Consider the following 23,160-nt stretch of genomic DNA (forward strand, 5'->3'; position numbering starts at 1 on the left):
TATTATTTTCTTCTAGGGACTACAGGATGAGAGGGGTACAGTTAGATTTCTTTTCGGAACTAAACACATTAGCAGTAACCTGCAAAAATCAATACCAATTACTTGCAAGCAAAGGCTAAAAAAAAATTACTGAAGCTACGGAATGTGCCCATAGGTGAATGGCTTAAAACAAAGAAAATACTGCCATAGCTGGTACTCTCACAAAATAGGAGCAAAAGTAGTAAAGTTCTCTTTGATTTATTTTGACATTTTGGTATTAATTTGTAAAATCCAACAATTGTTATATTTAAAAAGAAAAATAAATATAGCAGCAAATAACTCAATGTAAGAAGGTTATTTTACTGTCTCCCTGGCATGAGTAAGGTTTGCGTTGTCTTTCTAGCAGACATCAAGGCATTCAGAAGGTGTATGGGGATGGCTTATCTGTATAAACCAGCAAACCTTTTATTGAATACCCAGACTTTCTTCATGCCAATATTATGTGTTTAGTGTCTCGAGATTCTATTTAGCAGAAATTCACTTTGAGGGGCTTGATGAAGCCTTCAGAGGTTTAACTGTGTACTCTCTCCTTTATTCAAAAGGCTGAAATAATACTTTTCCAATTTCTGGAATTTTTTTTTTTTTTTTTTTTTTTTTTGACATGGAGTCTCGCTCTGTCACCCAGGCTGGAGTGCAGTGGCCGGATCTCAGCTCACTGCAAGCTCCGCCTCCCGGGTTCCCGCCATTCTCCTGCCTCAGCCTCCCGAGTAGCTGGGACTACAGGCGCCCGCCACCTCGCCCGGCTAGTTTTTTGTAATTTTTTAGTAGAGACGGGGTTTCACCGTGTTAGCCAGGATGGTCTCGATCTCCTGACCTCGTGATCCGCCCATCTCGGCCTCCCAAAGTGCTGGGATTACAGGCTTGAGCCACCGCGCCCGGCCCAATTTCTGGAATTCTTAAGCTTGCATTTCAGATTAAACTATCACAGAGTGTAGAATTTCTTCCTTCCTTGTTGTCTTCCAGTAGTAAAGATGGGGCACATATCTGTAAGATGTGGACCCGGAAACTCTATTCTCAAGTCTGGCTATGATGAAGAAGTCTTGAGAAGCTAGTAAGCCTTGCTACCTCATTCAAGTCTATGGTAGCGTTGTGTATGAATGTATGGAGAGGTGGGGGAAAGTTCAAATACTACAGAATTTCCCCATATTCTTACAGGGCTTTGATAAGCCCTGCTTACCAAACAGTTTAGGCCATATGGAAATGGTACCTATCATTAAATCTCACGTCAGAAGGAACGAGTTTTGGCATGTCTGTATCGCCAATATGAGTATCAAAAAAGGTAACTGTGGATCTTCTTGGACAGTCATTTTCCTGGACTTCAGTTTGGTCTTCCCTAGTCATAAAATGATATGATTCTTAATACTTGAAAAAATTGTCCCAAAACACAGTATCACCCAAAAAAAGCCTCTTTTACCAGCTTCCTTTTTTTTTTTTTTTTTTTTTATTGCAGAGCCTCAAATCAATATTTAAGGAGTAAGAGAAGTGAATGGTGGTCACACAATGCCTGAAAAGGAAAGCTCTGAGTAGTTGTCTGGGGGACACTAGAAACAAAAGAAGTGTGTCATGTGATACCATAATGGCATCCAGCACTTTCCATATAGGGAAGGCAGACAGGGAGAAGGAAATTTTGCTTAAAGTGAATTGAGGAAGTATTGGATTCAAGTAATGGAAAGGAAATTAATTTTACAGTATTCCAAGGTACTGGTAAATTTACTTGCTATGGATTGTGCTGAAGGTAAAATGCTGCTTAAATAGAGTCTAAGATTTTATGTACCAAATATTTACCTATTTCTTAAAGCATTAAAAATGTTAGGATGTAATAGTTACAGTTACTTTCATCCTTTGAAACAAAAATAATTCTTGTTTCAATTTTGTATGTTGAGCTGTTAAAAGAAAATTGAAAGAGGCAAACAATATATACATATTTGTCTCTATGGGTTTGTGCAGTTTATAGATATCCTGAGCAGTACTTCTGGTGAGCATTCTTACTAGCACCAGGTTGGTCGTTAATGGAGTATTGACCCAACAATTTATTGAGGCAAGCCCTTCTGCTGTTCTCAGAGTTGATGTGTTTTACATTATAATTGCATCTAATACTTTATTTCACAACTTCAATTAATATAGTTGGGTAGAACTTGAAGAAAGTTTATAACAAAGCTATAAATAGAATAATTCATTATCGTAAAAGTGTACTTTGAGAGGAGAAACTAGGATTGTTTTTCCTCAGAAAGAACACACTGATGTATGATAATAGTATTCTCCAATAAAATTGAAAATAAACATCTAAAGAGACATAAGATTTCTGTTGAAGATGGAAACCCTGCACTCGCTATCTGCAAACACTGGAATAATATCTTTCCCAAAAACTTTTACAATCCAGATAAAAAGAGAAGATATATGCAGCAAATCAAGAGAAGAGATGAAATAGAGAAGAAATGAGAGAAGAGATGACAACCACTAAACAAGGGGTGGAGAGAGAGAAGTGCTCTGAGAGTTAGTGGGCAGCAGAGATCTCTCTGCACTGAGGAGGCCAAGAAAGGTTTTTCAAAAAGATGATATGGGGGGTGGGTGTTGAAGATAGAAGATGGGATGTAAAATATAAGAAAAAAGGCAAAAGTTTTTGCATGAAACCTTAAGGTGGCCATTCTCACTTCAGTTCCTTGATTTTTGTAGAGGGATAGTAGATAGTCAAGTAGGGCGAGAACTTTGAGGGTCGATTGAGGGTAATAATTTACATCTGGCTAAGGAGTTGTAGGCATTCTCCTATAAGCCAGGCAATAGAAGGCCATCAGAAGTTTACAAGCTGGGATATAATATGAGTTTTATAAACAGCAATATGCCAGTTGTGTGAAGGATGGGTTTAGAGAAAGACTGAAGCCAAGAACACTAAGAAAATGTTTTAACAGTGATAGGGAAAAATTAATTGGATATTTTGGCTGAGCTCCTTAATAGAAATAATAAAAGGAACACAAAAGGAAAATACAAAACCTAGTTCAATGCATACTTAAAATTTGTAAGTGATAGTATAATCCTATAATTTATTCCAAATTAAGAATCCATAATTCTGATTCTATAATTGGAACTATCCCAGAATTCTATGTCCTATTTGACATTAGTTTGACTTAAAGATTGGCTTATGACTCAATCAATCAATTTGATGGTGACCAAGAATTTCCTTTCAATTTACAGTTTAATATTGGCCAGAGAATGGAAAGTAAAAAGTCATAGCACACGCTATATATATGATCCATAGGCTTATCAAATTCAAACTTAATGGGGACTCTAAAACAGCCATTTGGCATTTATACCTCAGGTTTTCTCTAATATTTTATCAGAGATATCAGTGAGACTTCAAACTCAATTCAGTGACTGATACAAACAGCAAGCTACTTCAACAAATAGAGAACTCTGGGATAAATAAAAGGGGTTTGGAATTTTTTTGAAGTGAAAAAATATGTGTAAAAAATGCATTTCTAATAGTCACAGGACAAAAGTGGACAGAATTTCCCATAACAGTAAAATTTAATGAATTCACTTGGTTCTTTTAACCATCATTATAGTCTCATCAAGAAATAAGAAAGAATATCATTAAGTGGACATCCCCTTTAAATAAAAGCTGACTTTTTTGTTTTTGTTTTTTGTTTGTTTGTTTTTTGAGACAGAGTCTCACTCTGTCGCCCAAGCTGGAGTGCAGTGGCATGATCTCGGCTCACTGCAAACTCCGCCTCCTGGGTTCATGCCATTCTCCTGCCTCAGCTTCCCGAGTAGCTGGGACTACAGGCCCCACCACCACGCCCAGCTAATTTTTTGTATTTTTAGTAGAGACGGGGTTTCACTATTCACAGGATAAAAGCTGAATACATTTTAAGGGCTGAAATCCCTGCTAGTAATAACTTTAGTAATGACTCACTGTTGATGAAAAATATCCTAGGCCAAAAATTTTCTCTGTTTGCCCCGGGCAGATGGAGTAAGGGCTCTGAGTCAACCTGACTTCCCTATGCATGGTGTCAAGCACTCTGTGGCTTCGTGGCCTTGCAATCCAGTTAATCCCTAGGAACCAAACTTACCCAAGTGGTTGTGTAAGTTTTACATAGTAAATGTAAAGTGCTTAGCATAGCACATAAAAAGCACTCAAAAAAATTTGTTGAGTAAATGAATATTTTGCTCTAAATAGTGTGGACCACAAGATCTACTAAACAAATTAGGTTGTAACACTTGTCAACGGATATCCTCTGTGTATTTGGTGGAGGAAGGAGATTGGTCAAATGACTGAAATATGTTACTTACCTTTAGGATTTTTTTCTTGCCAAGCTTTGGGTTTTCAGCTTGGGGCTCTTAGAGTCACAGGAAGAAGAAATAGATAGCTCCTGTGATGCTGGCTATATTCTTATAGAGCCCAAAAAGGTGGGAAGGAGATGATTTAGAAAGTATGAGAGGGTAGAATGCTAGGGAGGTTTGTAACCAGTTGTTTTCCAGGCCAAAGCAAGTAATGCAGTGACTTCTTGCATGAAACCCATCATTTATTTAATCAAAGATAAAGCATATTTCCATTATTTCTATAATAATAGAAATTCTACAAGAAAGGGGAGAAACTTTTAAGTTTTCCTTAAAGAAAGCCATTCGTCCTATTCTCATGATTTCTGATGTGAGCTACACTACTGTCAAAACAGGCGAGCCTTTAGGATACAGAACAGAGAAAAGGAATTCGTTTAAAACATGATTTTCTACTTAGATCATCAAGGAATGAGGAAAGAAACTAGGGGGAAAAAGGGGGAAGAAATGGGTGAGTGTAGTATACTTATTTCAGATATGAAGATGTGCTTCCAGGTACAGCATTAGATGTACAAATTCATTCTAGACCTTTGCTCACTGGTACTTAACTATCTCTGGAACTACAAACACTTCAGAACCAGGGCATTGAAGCCCAAGGTTAGTACAGATTGTAGGGAGCAGACAAAATTGGATCCAAGTCCAGATTTCCTTGTTTTCTAGCTGGAAGGGGCTTGGGCATTTCATTTAATATCACTGAGTTTCAGTTTGTTCACATGTAAAATGACCCTCATGGAGGTGTTATAAAGAATCATAGATCATCACATTCTTCCATTCTATAACATAGGCACACTTCACATTTTAATTGGGGTGATTCTTAAAATCAATGGCACATCTTTTGTGGAAGCGCCACATAAAATGATGGGGCATCAAACAACAAATTGTCTCTTAATTTGATAAAATACATGAAGGTAATAAAGGCAAAGTGCATCTGACAACATCTGGCATCTAATAAGCACAAGCAAATTGTTTTGGGGTGATGCTCAGTGCTGTTGCTTTTACACCATGCTACACCACTCAGAGAAGCATCTCTTTCTTCATAAATGTTCACTGATACTCCAGCTCAAGTGAATGCAGTCTAGTGCGTGTTTTGTGAAAGAGCAATTAAAGTCTTAAACATCCTAGTTTCTCTAATCATCTAAAATATCATACTTTTAATATAAAAATAATAATAATACATTAAAAATGAAGTGATACATCTTTGGAATATTTATCACCTTCAAAGGATTTGCAATTCTCCCACATAATAATAGCACTATATTAATTAGTTCATGAGTACAAAGGGTCTGTACTGCACATAGCACTCTGCTAGGCACAAGTTTTTCTTATTTGTTCTAATTTTGATATGACCTAATTTCACCACCAAGAAACATCACCATATGGCAAGTTCCCCATTTTCCCTAAAATAATTTACTGAGCCTTTAGTGTGTCCAAGTGACTGAACTCTTTATGCTGAATTTTTCTCAAGATTTCTTCAGGACATCAGAACATACTGCAGGTTTTTTTTCAGGTGGCCCTCTACCAACTGGATATGAAATTGGATCAGCTGGAGGCAAGAACAGATGGGGTTGAACAGCAGATGGAAAGATCCTGTTTAGGATATGCAGAATCACTCTGGCAAAATCAATCATGCCACAGGAGTTAGTTTCAGTTTGGTGAAAGAAAATGAACTCAAGTAGACAACTGAGTTACTGGGAAATTAATATGAGCTCACACTTTAGAAAGTCTTGATTAAGTGTCAATAAGACAGATGAGCTAATGATGTTGAATTAAAAGTCTTAAATGTCACGTTTGTCAATGATCATAATAGCTCTCCATATTTAGTGCTTACTCTGTGCCAGGCATTTCACGTACATATCTCATTCAATCCTCACAAAAAAACCCTGTGAGACAGGCATTTTTCCAATATCACAAACGCTGAAATGGAAGTGTTAAGTGAATTAATCAAGGTCATAAGACACTAGGTAACAGAACCAGGATTGGAACTTGTCTGGCTAGCTGGAAAGCCCACACAAATAATGAACACTCCACTGTACTACTTTCCAGTGTTAAATGATGTGTACACAAGAACAATTGGAGGAGCATACGGTCAATTTTCAGATATCCTAAGGTCCTTTCCACAGTAACAATTAGCACTGGCCTGTGATGGTCAGAGTGACCACTGGGCATCTGCCTGAATCCTTGTGGGGAATACAAAGCAGCTAGGATGGCCACATGGTCCCCAGTAAAGCAGAGGTCACAAGTGTCACATACAGGCTCTGGTGAATCCCACAGAGTCCCTGTAGAAATCTTACATCTGCTTACCGCGAGAAGGTCTCCCAGAATCCTGGAGCTGCCTTGCTCCAGAAGTGGATCTGCATAGCAACCTTGGGCCAAAAGAGTCTCGGGCACCCATTCTAGTCCAAACGTGCTGTGATGGACTTTGCTTCCATGGGGTATTCATACATGTGTGAGTCTGAGATTGTGAGTGACTTGGAGTACACACTGTCTCAGTCCATTTGGGTTGCTATTAAAAAAAAAAAAAAAAAAAAAAAACATAAACTAGGTGGCTTATAAACAACAGGAATTCATTTCTCACAGCTCTGGAGACTGGGAAGTCCAAGATATGCCAAGGCACTGGTGGATCTGGTATCTGGTGATGGGGAGTTTTCTGTTCATAGATGTTCATAGATGTTCATAGTTTTCTGTTCATAGATGACTCTTTCTGGCTGTGAATTTTCATAGCAGAGGAGAAAATGTACTCTCTGGGGCCTCTTACTAATGCCACAGGTGAAGGCTCTGCGTCTCATGACCTACGTCCCCACAAAAGGCCCCACTTCCTAACATCACTTTGGGTGTTAAGATTTCAGCATATTAATTTGGTGGGGGGTCACATAAACATTCAGTCCACTACATCTACTTTCTTCAAAACTGTAGGCAAGCTGTAAAGAAGGGAAAATCTTTTCAACCCAAGTATTTGCCCTGCTTTAACTTTGGAGCAAGAGCAGGAAACAGAAGGAACTTATCATTCATTGATTGTCTGCTATTTGCCAAGTATGGAAAGACCATATAATTGGTTGGAGGGAAAATAAGATAAAAGTCTGAGCAACAGATGGAAACACATCTGCCAGGTGCCATGCTTTGTATGCATTATTTTATTCCATATAACATTCTCTTGTATTAGCCAGTTCCTGCTGACTGCTAGGCTACTTTTTCTTCTCAGCCAAATGTTCAAGAAGCAGGTACTGGTTATGAATAAGCACGGTAAAAACCCATTTTCTAAGAAACAGAAGAGATGGCAAGTGTATCCTCTCAAAGAAGTAAATTTCGTTTTCTGCCTTATTTTTCTCAAACAAAACAAGATTTTACCACTTCCATTACCATAGCCTTGCTATCTATACATAGATATCACAGAAATCTTAAACTTTGAGTTTTCAAGTTAGAGGAATTCTTATTAAGTATGAGAGTTAATAATCTCCTGAGATGCAAATATGCCTGGTAATGTGAGAACAATAAATGTTTGTTGGGTCCAAACAAGAATTAAAGCTGTATATGTTATGCCTTAAAGACACTAAATTAATCATAAATTATAGTGATTAGTTACATTAAAACAATAGCATTATGAATACATAAGATACAAGTTTCAGTTTAAGGAAAAACCATATTTTAATAATCCCCAAGTACGCCTGTATTCTGAGACACTAAAAATAATTCTTTGCTACTAACTATACCTTGAAAACGCATACACTCTTCCTGAAGACCCAGAAATGAACAGAGCAGAACTAAAAATTGAATAAATTTTGTGACACATGATTTTTTTATTGTAATATTTCTGAAATTGGGATGCCTCTTAGAATCTATGACATCTTATAGTTGCCTTCAGCCAGGTGGCAGTTGTGATGTCACAAGCAATGCTTGCATGTAGGAGAACAACGTGTAACACACATGTCAGCATCTTGCAAGAAAACCTCAGAGACAATTACAGACCACTCTTCTTATTCCTAGGAACAACTTGTTTTGAAAGAGGATGGGTGAGACAGTGTATTATATATGTTTAACATACAGGAAGCAAAAGTAGAAAAAGAAGTCTAGTTCTATGTCATTGCCAAATGGCTTAAGAGTCTCGCACCACAGCATTTTAGTTGCTTAACAGATTTAAATGTTACATTGCGCTTGCTTTGGCAGCACATATGCTAACACTGGAACAATACAGGCAAGATTAGCAAGGCCCCTGGGCAAGAATGACACATAAATTCATAAAGATTCCATATTTTTTTTAACACAAAGGATAAATGCTTCAGGGGATGGATACCCAATTATCCATGATGTGATTATTACACACTGCATGTCTGCACCAATGTGTAATGTATACCCCATGAATATATACACCTACAATGCACCCACAAAATTAAAACTAAAGTTAACATTTTTTAAGGAAATATGACCTCATCTTATCTCTTGATGGCATAGAAATTTATATTTTAAAACTATTTATTAATATATATTTCAATATATTATGTTTTTATATTTTTAATATATTATAATTTAATTATATATAAACATAAACTATACATTTAACTATGTTAACTATGTAAGTTAATTATATACATTTATTATATATCCATTATCCATAATATTTATACATAATATATTTAATATATATTATTTATACAGAGTTATATATAATTAGGCTTAATAACTGAGTCAAAAACATGATTCAAAGAGTCATATTCTACATGAAAGGAAGTTTCAGAAATATCTCACCCAATTTATTTTGCTTATATTTTATTTTTTATGTATATACAATAAATAATTTAAAACTCTATAATTAAAGTGAAAAGAGTTTTTTCAGCAAGCATAAAATTTTACAGTGATTAAAATTTACTGAGTCCGTTTATTTAGTGGTAGTTTTCTTAGGTTTTTTTTTTTTTTTCATGAAACAATGATAACTGCTGGCATCATAGATACAACAAAATAGGGGTATAAAAATGTGCGGGAACATGAGGAGATGGTATACACATCTACAGAGGCAGGAAACAATAGAAATTAGCGCCAGCCTGGAAGTTAGGATAGAGATTGATTCCAGGCTTGGTTCCATAACTAAGGAACCGAGTGATCTTGAGCAGTCACTTAATCTCTCTGAGCTTCATCCATAAAATAAGGAGCTGTGATAGATAATTTCCGGGCTCCAGAGAGCAGTGATGTAAGCAATCAGAAAAACAGAACCTTTCCTCAATGCTCCAAGGAAGAAGGGATCTGATGTGCTTATGAGAGTGACAGAAAGGAGTCGCTGAGGTTGAGGGCCAGTCACTGCTGGCCTCAGCTTCTCCAATGGCTACCGAGGGATTAGACATTGCCTCCAGGCAGGTCAGAAATTCAAGGAAACTTCCCCCAGGGCACAGCAGCCTCCGGTATCTATTGGTGAACTTCTAAAGGCTACTAAAAACCCTTTAGGTTCCAAACTCTGCATGTCAGCAGGCCACTGCCCCAACACACACTTCTCTGCCATCCAAATCTCCCACAGGGGCTTCTTACTGATCGCATCCAAATCAAAGCTCTGTTTGGCAAGGGGTTCTGGGAAATGTAGTTCCTACACTGCCAGTTCCTGTGCTGTAGGAGAGATCACAGAATAAGGTGAGAATGGGGCTGAGTGTCGCAGACAGATACCTGGTACACCAGCTGGGGAGCGAGGGACTATGATGGCAACGCAGGTGAACAAGAGGGAGGGGACGGTATGAAGACACATTCAGAAGTCATGGAGAGGAAGGTACACATCTGAAAGATGCCTCAAAGGAAGAACTGAAAGATTAGATAGGGGTTACTTTTTCTTTCCACACTGGTGAGTCAATATAATCTATAAATCAAGTCTCTTTAGCTCCTCTACTGACTATCATGTTCTTTTTCCCTAGCGCTCCTGTAACAGGGAACAATACACCCTTTTTCTTGTAGTGCAAGAATAATGATTTGCCGGCAGAAGCTCCGTGAATCAGACTTTACACTGAACAAGTTATATTGTTTGGGAACCCAGCTAAATTTTTCCATAACTGCTTTAAAAGTGATTTCCATTTAAAGCTAGGTGGAACAAATTCCTGCTGCTGGCTAAATCTTCTTTTTCTTTTCCTATGAACAGAATCTCATAAAAAGGACTATTGCTCTTCTGTACTTTTCTGTGATGCATTTTGTGTTGGGGTCTATGGAGGAGGCCATCTAAAAATAAACCGAGTGCTGTAAAAATACCCTCGTAATTCTACTAGAATTCAACTTTTTAATAGCTGTCTTTCTTCTCCCTTTATGCCTCCTTTTCAATTATTTCTTTCCCTTTGGTACCCTGCCAGACTAATGTTTCTGGCTCTTTCATAGACACCTACATCGACCAAATGGATCTCCTACCTTTGAGAATCTCATTAAACTCTGGCAGAGTTTGGTGGCTACATGAACTCAAACCCCAGACGTGTGGAGAAAGAATCACTTTCAACAGAAAAGCTAACATCACTAGTGCTTACAATTCTGACTATTTTTTGTCATAAATAAATACGATGGGCATCATTTATGTCCATTTTGAGTCTGTATCTATGTTATATCACACTTTGCCTAATAATAATGCTGCTGTCAAGTTAATAAGGGTTTTAGCTTTTATAAATACATTCAGTTCATTTGGGTTTATCTTAAACTGTACAGAGATGCTTGTTTTATTATAATTCAACTGAATCAGAAACATACTTTCTCTCTACTTGCTCACACCGGCTTCTAACCAACTCACGTTTCTTTAATGACAAGTGCTAAATAAACTGCACCTGGGGACTAATCCTCCAATAAGGATAAGAAAAGAATTGCCCCAGCTGCCAAAGTATCATTGTTTCATCTCTAATGAAACATTCCTCTATAAAACCGTTTCTCTCTGTGCAAGGACTTGGAGTAGGAATCCAGCTACATAGGTCAGGGAAGGCCCCACCACCACCATCCCCACTGACTCAGAAAAGGATTAAAATATTTTAAAGCAGGAGGACCAGAGGCCAAAACATCAGCATGGTCAAGAAAAAGTGAGCAGAGCCATGAAGTGAGTCATGAAGTTGTAGATTCATAGAAAACATGTAAAGGGTATAATACATGTAAAGGTCAAGTGTCACTCCTCGTTTTAAGGTGAAGAAATGAGGCTTGCAGGAGTAAAGTGTCACACAGCAGATAGTGGCCAAGATAGTGGCCAAGCCAGGCTGAGTCCCACATCTAAATCAGTGTACTGCTTGTTTCTCTGTGCATCTGCCATCTTTAGTGGTGGTGAATGGATGAGGGGTATTGAGGTGAATACCCTAAGAAATAACACAGCAATGATGCTCAAGTATAATCTAGTAATAATGATTTGAAATCAGTATTATTGTAATGACTTCAATTGTGTCCCCCAAAAAGATAAGTCCAATTTCTAACCCCTGGTACCTGTGAATATGAATATGACCTTACTTGGAAACAGGGTTTGTGCAGATGTAATGCAGTTAAGGATCTGCAGATTAAGATCATCCTGGACTTAGAAATCTACTCTAAATCCAGTGACTGGAGTCCTCATAAAGGAGAGAGAGCTTTGACACACAGAGAAGAAGCTCATGTGAAGACCCCTGTGAAGAGGGAGGAAGAGACTGAAGTTCTGTGGCCACAAGACCAAAAATGCCAGGAGCCACGAGAAGCTAGAAGAGGCAAACAAAACCTCCTCTCCTGGAGCTGCAGAGGGAGTGCAGTCCTGCCGAGGCCTCCATTGTGGATTTATGGCCTCCAGAGCTGTGAGCGAGTACATTCTGTGGTTTTAAGCCACCAAGTTTGTGGTCATTTGTTACAGCAGCTTTAGGAAAGTAATACAACTATGAAAATACCCAATCTAAAAAGCAATCCAGGAAGAAATTTTTGTTGTCCCAGTAGTTTGTTGTTGTCATTGTTGGTTTTAACAAAATATAGCTCAAACAACAGTACTTTGAACTTTTCAGTTAGGAATAATTACACACATAACGGCTCCCCTAAATGTTTTTTAGCCTAAAGACCCTGTCAACACTTAATATTATATAAAAGACTCTGTCCACCTCCCCAGCCCAGTGTCCTCCCAGCCTTCCCCTTCCCCCAGTATTCCAGCCACACCGGTCTTCTCTTTGGTTCCAGAACATGCTAGGACCCTTCTCACCTCAGGCTTCTATGTGCTCCTCCTCTGGCTGGCACACTCCTGCCCCACCCTGCAACACCTCCCCAGTCAAAATCAACTCCAAAGTACAAATCTACGGGAAGCCCTCCTGCCCCTTATAAAAGACCAGCCCCACACATACATCCTCTTTGTAAACTTTCCTAACACCCTTCCCTCTTCTTCACAGTCACGATCACTGTTTGTAATTTTTTCATTTATAATATTTCTGCATTGTCTGTCTTTCCCACTGGACTGTCACTCTCTGAGGGCAGACACAGGACATTTTGTTAATCATGACATTTCGGGGTAGCGTGATGCCTGGCATATAGCAGGCACTCATAAATATTTGGAAAATAAGTGAATGATAGTATTTAGCCTTGGATGGGGCTCTTGTCTGTTATTCACACAGCTGTTCTGTTTCCAACATGTAAAATTGAAATTGTAGAAAAATCTGTACATAGTCATAATTCGAAAATTAACTTATTTTAGTTATGTCTTAATTTTTCTCCTCTGAATTTCTAAATGAATTCATGAAAGTTTTGCCCTGTCACAAAGGCATCTCATAAATAAGTAAGCATAGCTAAAAGGGACTCAAACCTGTTACATTTCACCATGCCATCAGCATTCATGGATAGGGGAATTTGCCCTAATCAGTATTGTTCATTTGTATAATCAATAAGCATGTTAGGTACTCTATTAGTCCACTTTCATGCTGCTAATAAACACATACCCAAGACTGGGCAATTACAAAAGAAAGAGGTTTAATGGACTCACAGTTCCATGTTACTGGGGAGGCCCCATAGTTGTGGCAGAAGGTGAAAGGCATGTCTCATATGGTGGCAGACAAGAGAAGAGAGCTTGTGCAGGGAAACTCCCCTTTATAAAACATCAGGACTCATAAGACTTATTCACTATCACAAGAGACTAGCACAGGAAAGACCCGCCTCTCTGATTCAATTACCTCCCACTGGGTCCCTCCCACAACACATGGGAATTGTGGGAGCTACAATTCAAGTTGAGATTTGGGTGGGGACACAGCCAAACAATATCATTCCGCCCCTGGCCCCTCCCAAATCTCTTGTCCTCTCATTTCAAAACCAATTATGCCTTCCCAACAGTCCCCCAAAGTCTTCACTCATTTCAGCATTAACTCAAAAATCCATAGTCCAGAGTCTCATCTGAGACAAGGCAAGTCCCTTCTGCCTATAAGCCAGTAAAACCAAAACCAAGTTAGTTACACCCTAGATACAATGGAGGTGCAGGCATTAGATAAACACACTCATTCCAAATGGGAGAAATTGGCCAAAATGAAGAAGCTAATGGCCCTATGCAAGTCCAAAATCCAGCAGGGCAGTCAAATCTTAAAGCTCCAAAAAGATCTCCTTTGACTCCAGGTCTCACATCCAGGTCATGCCAATGCAAGAGGTGGGCTCCCACAGCCTTGGGCAGCTCCACCCCTGTGGCTTTGCAGGGTACAGCCTCCCTCCTTACTGCTTTCATGGACTGGCATTGAGTGTCTACAGCTCTTCCAGGTGCATGATGCAATCTGTCAGTGGATCAACTTTCTGGGGTCTGGAGGATGGTGGTGTTCTCACAGCTCCACTAGGCAGCACCGCAGTGGGGACTTCCTGTGGGGGGCCACCCCACATTTCCCTTTAGCATTGCCCTAGCAGAGGTTCTCCATGAGCACCCCACCCGTGTGGCAAACTTCTGCCTGGACATCCAGGCATTTCCGTACATCTTCTGAAATCTAGGTGGAGGGTCTCAAACCTCTGTTATTAACTTCTGTACACCTTCAGGCTCAATATCATGTGGAAGCTGCTGGGGCTTGGGGCTTGCACCCTCTGAAGCCATGGCCCAAGCTGTACCTTGGTTCCTTTCAGTCATACCTAGAGCATCTGGGATGCAAGACACCAATTCCTTAAACTGCATACAGCACAGGGACTCTGGGCCCAGCCCACAAAACTGTTTTTCCCTCCTAGGCCTCTGGGCCTGTGATTGGAGGGACTGCCACAAAGGTCTCTGACATGTCCTGGAGACGTTTTCCCTATAGTCTTGGTGAATACACTTGTCTCCTCGTTACTTATCCAAATCTCTGCAGCTGGCTTGAATATCTCCTCAGAAAATGGGATTTTTCTTTTCTATCACATTGTCAAGCTGCAAATTTTCCAAACTTTTATGTTCTGATTCTCTTTTTAAACTGAATGCTTTTGAGAGCACCCAAGTCACTTCTTGAATCTTTTGCTGCTTAGATATTTCTTCTGCCAGATACCCTAAATCATCTCTCTGCAGTTCAAAGTTCCACAAATCTCTATGGCAGGGCAAAATGCTGTCAGTCTCTTTGCTAAAGCATAAAAAGAATCACCTTTGCTCCAGTTCCCAACAAGTTTCTCATTCCATCTGAGACCACCTCTGCCTGGATTTCATTGTCCATATCATTATTAGCGTTTTGGTCAAAGCCATTTAACAAGTCTCTAGGGAGTTCCAAACTTTCCTACATTTTCCTATCTTCTTCTGAGCCCTCCAAAATATTCCAACCTCTGCCTGTTACTGAGTTCCAAAGCTGCTTCCACATTTATCGGTATCTTTTCAGTGGGCCCCACTCTACTTGTACCAAAATCTGTATTAGTCAGGTTTCTCTAGAGGGACAGAACTAATAGGCTAGACATATATAAAAAGAGGAGTTTATTAAGAGTATTGACTCACACAATCACAAGGTGAGGTCCCACAATAGGCCATCTGCAAGCTGAGGACGAAGGAAGCAAGTCCAAGTCCCAAAGCTAAAGAACTTTGGGTCCAATGTTCAAGTGCAGAAAGTAGCCAGCACAAGAGGAAAACATAGACCAGAAGACTAAACCAGTCTAGTCTTTCCATGTTCTTCTGCCTGTTTTTATTTTGGCCACACTGGCAGGTGATTAGATTGTATCCACCCAGATTGAGGGTGGGTCTGCCTTCTCCAGTCCACGGACTCAAATGTTAATCTCCTTTGGCAACACCCTCACGGACACACCCAGGATCAATACTTAGCAACCTTCAATCCAATCAAGTAGACACTCAGTATTAACCATCACAGGTACCTAATAGATTCCAAAGATTGTATTTTAAAATATACTTTAATCTATAGAAGAGAAAAAGAAAGTAACAAGAACAGTAACGAGAGGTAAATCACAGTGAGGCTGGGTGGCGGTAAAGGAACATTTCCAGAGGCAATCCTCTGAAGCTGAGTCTTAAAGGCTAGGAGAAAGTGAGTAAAGAAAGCCATCAAGGCTGTTTTAGGACAGAGTTTCTCATTTTTGACATTTTTCACAGAATAATTCTTTGTTGTCGGGGGCTGTCCTGTGTGTTTTAGGATCTTAACAGCATCCCTGGCCTCTGTCCATGAGGTGCCAGTGTGACAACCAAAATGTCTCCTCCAGATTTCTCAATGAACTGAAAATAGAACTACAGTTTGATACAGCAGTCCTACTACTGGGTATCTACTCAGAAGAAAAGAAATCATTATATAAAAAGGATTCCTGCACTTGTATGCTTATTGCTGCACTATTCACAGTAGCAAAGATATGGAATCAACCTGTGTCTAATGGATGGTTGGATAAAGACAATGTGGTGTATATACATGTGTATGTGTGTATGTATATATGTATATGTGTGTGTGTACCATGTATATACATGTATACACACACACATATATACCATGGAATACTACTCAGCCATAAACAAGAATGAAATCATGTCTTTTGGAACAACATGAATGGAACTGGAGGTCATTATGTTAAATGAAACAACGCAGAAGCAGAAAGCCAAATACCTCATGTTCTCACTTATAAGGGGGAGCTAAATGATGTGCACATATGGTCATAGAGCATGGAATAATAGACACTGGAGGCTCAGAAAGGGAGGATGGTGGGAGGGGGAATGAGAAATTATCTAATGGGTACAATGTACACTATTTGGGTGATAGTTATACTAAAAGCCCAGACTTCCCCACTAGACAATGTATCCATGTAACAATACTTCTCTTTTACCCCCTAGATCTATAATTTAAAATTAAAAAAAAAAAAAAGAAACGAAAACAAAATGTCACCTGACATTGCAAAAATTCTCTCCTGGAATGCAGCATCACCCAGTTAAGAACCACTGCTTGGGGCACAGGAAGGAGCCTAACTACAGGTGGAGGCGTCTGGGTTCCTGCATTGTCCGGGTAGCTCTAGGGAGGTGCCTGGGAGGGAGATAAGAGAGCAAGTACAAACCTGTTCTTACACAGGGGGTTTTGTGTGGTACGCTGGGGAGTTTGGAATTTCATCCTGAAAGCACTTATGCAGAATCAAAGGATCTTAAGTAGGAAGGGGATACGGGCTAATTTGTGCTTAAGAAAAATCACTCTGGTCACAGTGGAAAGGAAGGATCGAATGGAGATCAGAATGAATCTGAAAGAATTGAATGTAATCCAGAAGAGAAGTGACTCATGGGGACGGAAAGGAAAGAGAAGATAGAAAGGTACTCACATCACGTCTCTAAGACCTTGTCCCTAATGGGATCTAGATTCTTGGTTTGGATGATCAGAAAGTAGAATCATAAATCTTCTCCAAAATCCACTTGGAAATTAGCCCTCGTGACTTTATGGGGAAAAAAAAAAATCAAACCCTTAAACTCAGAAAAATTACTTGTAAAGTTGGTTAAGCATAATCTAGGTGACCTCATGGTGTAATAAATAAAAATAGCCACTACCTCCGGCTTCAGACTCAATTTGATCTTCAGCAAAGATTCCTTCAGCAAATGGCCAAAAAAAAATTAGTTTTTAAAGTAATCAATGTATTAGAAAACTATAGTAAATTTTCATCCCCTGCCCCCAAGCAATGTCTAGACAAGTGAGACAGAGAGACAAAATGAGTAATTGAGGCCATTTTTCTTGCCTGATTGTTCAGAAAATTGCCTCATTTCTTTGCTTTATTTTCTGAGTCCATATAATGATAACAGAAAAAGTTGTATGTGTGGATATTTTTTACAATCTGACTCTTTGACAGTGTTGAGAGAGGTAATCGCCAACAAACACACTATCACAGCATTTGCCAGAACCTCTGTTGTCATTCAGGCATTTGTCAGTATCTAAGGCAAGTCCTTTAGGTGAGAATTGACTACATAAAATGTCATGAGCACCTCCTTGAGGGAAAGAAGATCGGGACTGAGATCTCAGTCATAAAGAGACTCCCCAGCTGCACGTGCTACAAGGTGTGCAAAAGCAATGAACAATTTGGGGCAAAGTGCAATTTTCATAGACTCTGTTTTGAAAAAAAAAAAAAAAAAAAAACCCTGTGCCACCTATTTCACAAAGTTATTCACATTGTTAGCTCATGAGGAACATAGGATATTCAGGCCCTGCTAAAGGATATGAATGGATCATCCAGGTTTTGATTATGAGATTGTTTGAACAAGTCCCAAATGGGAATAATTCAAATTAAAGTAAGAGTGTGTCAATACATTTGAAATGTTGAAGACTGCAAAAATAGTACTTATACATAAATATGAAGTATAAATGGAATTTTTATGTGTTGATAAATTATATATTTTTAAATATTTGGCTTCAATGACAATATAAGAAAAATGAAATTCCTACTAATCCATAGAATAATGTGTACTTTCTTTTAAGAAATCACCAACCTTAAAATCACTAAAATATGATACATTTAACAAAACAGTACATTTTAAATTATAAACTACATTGAATTCAGAAAGTAAAAATTATGATACACAGTTTATATTGGTCAAAGATGCCATTAATTGTTTATTATTAAAAATAAACACATATGTTTCACTTCACATGTGTTACAAAGTGCTTAATATTTTATGTGCATAATTCATTTGCTCTTCACAACCATAAAAGGTAGATACATGATTACTCCCATTTTGCAGATAAGGAAATTAACACCCAGGTGAAATACTTTACCAAAGGTCACATAGGTAGTAAGTAACAACCATGTGATTAGGGGAGAGTATTATCCCTAAACTTCATGAAGAACAAGACACCCATAAGCCCTTAGTCCCTTGCAGACTAAGAAATTTTGATAGAGACAAGTTGTTACAGATGCATAAGATAGTACAGCCAGTTCTGTGAATCACAGCGTGTTATATTTATTTCCACATATTCTATGTTAATAATATAATTTTTAATTCAATGTATTTTAAACTTTAATAACTGCTGTAAGTATATGCAGCTCTGAGAATAAGGAGGAAGAGAATAATTTCAGCCGTTTTAAAGTAGCTTTTGTATTTAGATTTAAATATTTCAGTTGCATTTCAAGTATCTGTTTCTGCTAAAAATTTGGCCTGTCTGAATTTTAAAAGGCATTTGGGCTTCAAACTTTAGTTAATGGTAAAAAAGTAACGAAATATTTAATTTCCTGAAATTGTTCCAAATTACCGAAACAAGAGAAAGCTTAAATACCAGGGGACAAAAATTCATAGAATAGAATTTATTAATCATGATTCATACACAAAAGACCAAACCTTTCAATGAATAACTGTATTGTTGACAGTTTGGGAGGAATTTTAATTTTGTTTTTCTCAAATGGTGAGATCAGAGTCAAAAAAGCTTTAACATCTCCGTATTAGAGATTCTGTAACTCACATCAGTTATGCCAGACTACAGCTAAGTACTCTGAAAAGTATATTAAATCGGGATGATAATTGTTCAGTAAAATTTCTCCTAGAAGTATAGTAAATATGATTGATTTAATATATCATTGAGATTCTACTGGAAAAATGGCATAAAACAGCAACATTCTGTTGCCATTTTATAACTTTCATTTTTGTAAAGTGACCATTAGCATAATATAGTAATATCATTACGACAATCTGCACAGATGAAAATATCTCAAGGCCAATATTACATTTTCATCAAGTAAATGACCATGTGTTTCAATAAACACAATTATGAATGTTAATATACCAACAGATTGAGTAATTTCATTCCTCAGCATCATTGTTTATAGGGGAAAACAAATTAATCATCTTTGAGGTAACAGGAGTGTAGACTTTTAGAACATAATCTGTTTCACTACAACTATTCTTGATTTGCTGAATAGGAGTCAGGATTGTGCTTCTGACTGTCCTCATCTGAGGTCATCTTACCTGACTGTCCCCTTCTGAAGTAATCTTGTCATTATGTAAATACCTTATGCAGCATTATCAATGTAGAGCCAGAAAATTTAAGATGAATCATGTCTTTATTTTGATAAGGATCCACAGGACACCCAATTGTACAGTAGAAACACGCAAAGAAACCTGTTCCTCCTGCCTGTTCTATCAGCTTGGACAATTCCTGAACAAGCTGTTCTCCAGCCCTGCACACCTGTGGGCAGGCCGGGGACTCTGTGGACCCAGCCATGCCCTTTCCGTCACCGAGGCCACATTTGTGGTCAGGGGGCAAGTGAGATTGTCATCACTTTCACTTGAGTCCTTTTTAGCAATAGGCATGTTAGGCATTGGAATGGATGTGCAGCTGAAATGGACACAAACCAAAAATAGAAGAGGCAACTTGTTTTTGGCCTTACCGTCCTGAATGTGCCTGATCACGAAAGCTAAGCAGGGCTGGTTTGGTTAGTACTTAGATGGGAGAAGAGATAGCCAGCTGAGACTTCAGTATCTAGCTGATGGCTGCTTCAGCCTTCAAGCATAGCTTAATTATATGTATCACTGGGGAAGATCCTTTTCTGGAAAGAAGCAACATTTTAAGACCATTCAAGATTAATCTTTACTTAAGCAAAAAGAAATGTTTCTACTTTCAAATGCTTTTTGGTAAAAATCTTTAAAAAACAATAAATGATTTTTCTGATTTGTTTAAAAAAAAAAAAAAAAGAAAACAATCACTGTATTCCTTGGCTGTAGCATAGCAGCAAATGTAGATAGTATAAGAACTACTTATCCTGGCATGGGTCTCAAAATATAGTTGCTTGAAAAAGTCTATATTGTGACCTTAATTTTTAATCCTTTGCCTCTTTGGGAACTCCAGTGTGAAGAGAGGTTTGCACAACCTCACGGTCCTCAGTTTGTTATCACATGGCTGAACATTCTACAACATGAATTCATGAATTATGTAGTTAATTAATATATCAAAGAAGATCTTATTACAAGTTCTCATAGTTATAGCCCCACAACCTTAACTGTTATTGCCAAGAATTTCTATCCATCCACTCCTCCTATTTTGCAAACTACAATTACAGAGGAGGTGTGAATGAAAAGTTTTCTGTATGATTCCAAAAATGTGTTAGAATGTTTTGAAAAGTTTTGATTCCTTTGAAAAGTTCTGATTTATGAGTGACTTAGCAACATAATTAGATGAGACAAAACCCATAGCTACACATCTTTCTCTAGAAGTATTCTTAATGTTGACTCTTGACAAAATTTCAGATCCATTCAAAATTTCACATACATTAAAATAAAAAAACTAATATAAGATTAAGTAGACTGTACAAAGGCTTCCTTAAAGATTACATTTTTTACATTGTCTATTTTTCATTCATTGCAAGCATGTTTGTAATTACTCAGTGAATGGCTAATTTCAAATCTGTACCAGGTAGTTCTCACATCTCTGTCGTGTCAGGGTTGACATCTATTGATTTCCTTTTTTTTCATTCAGTTTGAGATCTTCCTGGTCCTTGATATTGTGAGTGACTCTTGGTTGGAACCTAGACATTTTAGATATTATTTTATGAGATTATGGATCCTCTGCTGGTTGAAACCTAGACATTTAAGATATTATTTTATGAGACTATGGATCTGCTGCTGTCATCCTCTCTCTGCTTTTCTTTTTCTTCTCCACTTTGTCCTACCCCTTTAACCCAATGCTCAAGTAGGACCAGGGAAACATTAAAGTTGGCCCACAGATGGAAGGAACATTGTACTCCATGTGTCACATTTAAATTCTCCAAGAAGAAAGGGCTTGTCGATAAAGTGTCTTTTTAAGTCACAGATGGCAGTAAGGCTGTGCTACCCCCACCTTTTCTTTCTGATCATTATCTCCGAATGTCACTTATTTTCTGAAGTATCTAAGTAGCACCACCACTATCCAAGACTGATATTCTCCATTTATGTTCAATCACAGCTCACTAGTGAAGATTAATTGGGGAGGAGACAAGTCTGAATTAGAAATCACCGAAGTAGTATTTTAAAAGAAGTGCAGATTTATTGCATTCAATTGTAGACCTAATTCAGAGGCATGGCTATAACTGTTACTAAGGAAATGTCTTAAATGGCCTATTGTAAAGCTTTGAGACCACCCATTTGTACATTAGTAGAAAGTAATGTGTTTTAAATCCTTAACAATAGTTTTCTTGAGTAGATTAACCACCGTTTTAAAAATCCTATTTATTTATCTCCCACAAATACTAAGTAAATTTCAACAGAACCCTTTTCTGAATATTCACAAGTTCTACAGTAGTGGAATCTAAATTAGAAGCTCGATTACATATGATATTTCTGTTTAAAAGGTACTAATTAAGCTGCTTTGCCCTGTGAACACTAGAATTTGGGTTGGCACAGTCATTTCATAATCTGAAATCTAACCCAATTATTTCTGGATGAAGCATTTGCCAATAAAATTTAACAGGCTATGTTAGCTGTTGGTTTTCATTGATGATCTATAAATACTAACCTTTATCTCTTTATATTTTTCTTGTTCTTTTCATGGTTAATTTAGAATTTCACTGTTAGGCATTTGCTTATATAAAGTGCTTACCGATACCAAAGACTCAAAACATTGTTGAGCATGTTTATGCTGCAAAGTGAATGAGTGTTGCAAAGTTTGACTTAGTGTAGAAAGATTGTAAGACTATAGAAGTTACTTTTAGAAAATCTAAACTATCTTGTAGAAAAATTATCTCACAGTTTTTAAAATGGCATTCAAAATCCAGAGAGAACAATTCAAGCTTGTTGCAAGTGGAACGTCAACAGTGGTTTAGATCAATTGTACACACTGTGCAAGATGTTTATGTGCTGACAGCTTGTGTGCCTACCTCCACATCAATTCGGCTATTACACCAGCTAATTCTTCTATCTAGGATTCATAACATAAAAATGTGCTTCCTCTTTCTGAGGGAACGTTGACTATGGGGGGAGAAGAGTTGCCCTTATTTCACCTTGAAGAATAACAATATAAGCTCATGAGCAATGAAATAGCAGACTTGCTGGAAATGATTACTAGTTTCTTGAAAGCAAAGAAGTATATATTTTTTTAACTTCATAAGAATTTAGAAGTTGGTCATTCATCATCCCCTTCTGCACTCTGAGTGCTGAACCAATTGAAAAACAGATGGAAGCAAGCATCAGACAGAAATCAAAACAGTAGCTTAGACTGTGTTTCTCTAGTGACACAGGCCCTTCAAATCCTACTTTTTGAAAGAGTGGCTAGGATAAATGAAGTCATTACAGTATCAACTGCATACCCATAACATTTAGAAAATACATAACTCCCCAGCCCCTACTCCAAGGTTATGTTCTCAGAACCAGGTATCTAGTGCAGTCTAGCCCTGCACCGTCCAATACAGTGGCTCCTAGCCACGGGTGACTGTTGAGCACTCATAATGTGGCTATTGTGACAGAGGAATTGAATTTTCATTGTGTTTTAATTAATTTAAAATTACATTTAAAAACTGATTCTC

The 23,160-nt window shown here is 38.0% G+C and overlaps 1 protein-coding gene and 1 non-coding gene across 3 annotated transcripts in view; both read left to right on the plus strand.

Annotated features, from left to right (window-relative positions):
• The window catches only part of CNTNAP2 (contactin associated protein 2), a 2,251,282-nt gene that overhangs the window by 1,673,549 nt on the left and 554,573 nt on the right, over positions 1 to 23,160 (plus strand). The gene's annotated exons all lie outside the window — the stretch shown is intronic.
• LOC111551545 lies at positions 8,517 to 8,624 on the plus strand. Its single transcript, XR_002734395.1, has one exon. It is a non-coding gene; the product is annotated as a U6 spliceosomal RNA (small nuclear RNA).

Source organism: Piliocolobus tephrosceles, chromosome 8 (genome assembly GCF_002776525.5).
Source record: "Piliocolobus tephrosceles isolate RC106 chromosome 8, ASM277652v3, whole genome shotgun sequence".
Lineage (NCBI taxonomy): Eukaryota > Metazoa > Chordata > Mammalia > Primates > Cercopithecidae > Piliocolobus > Piliocolobus tephrosceles.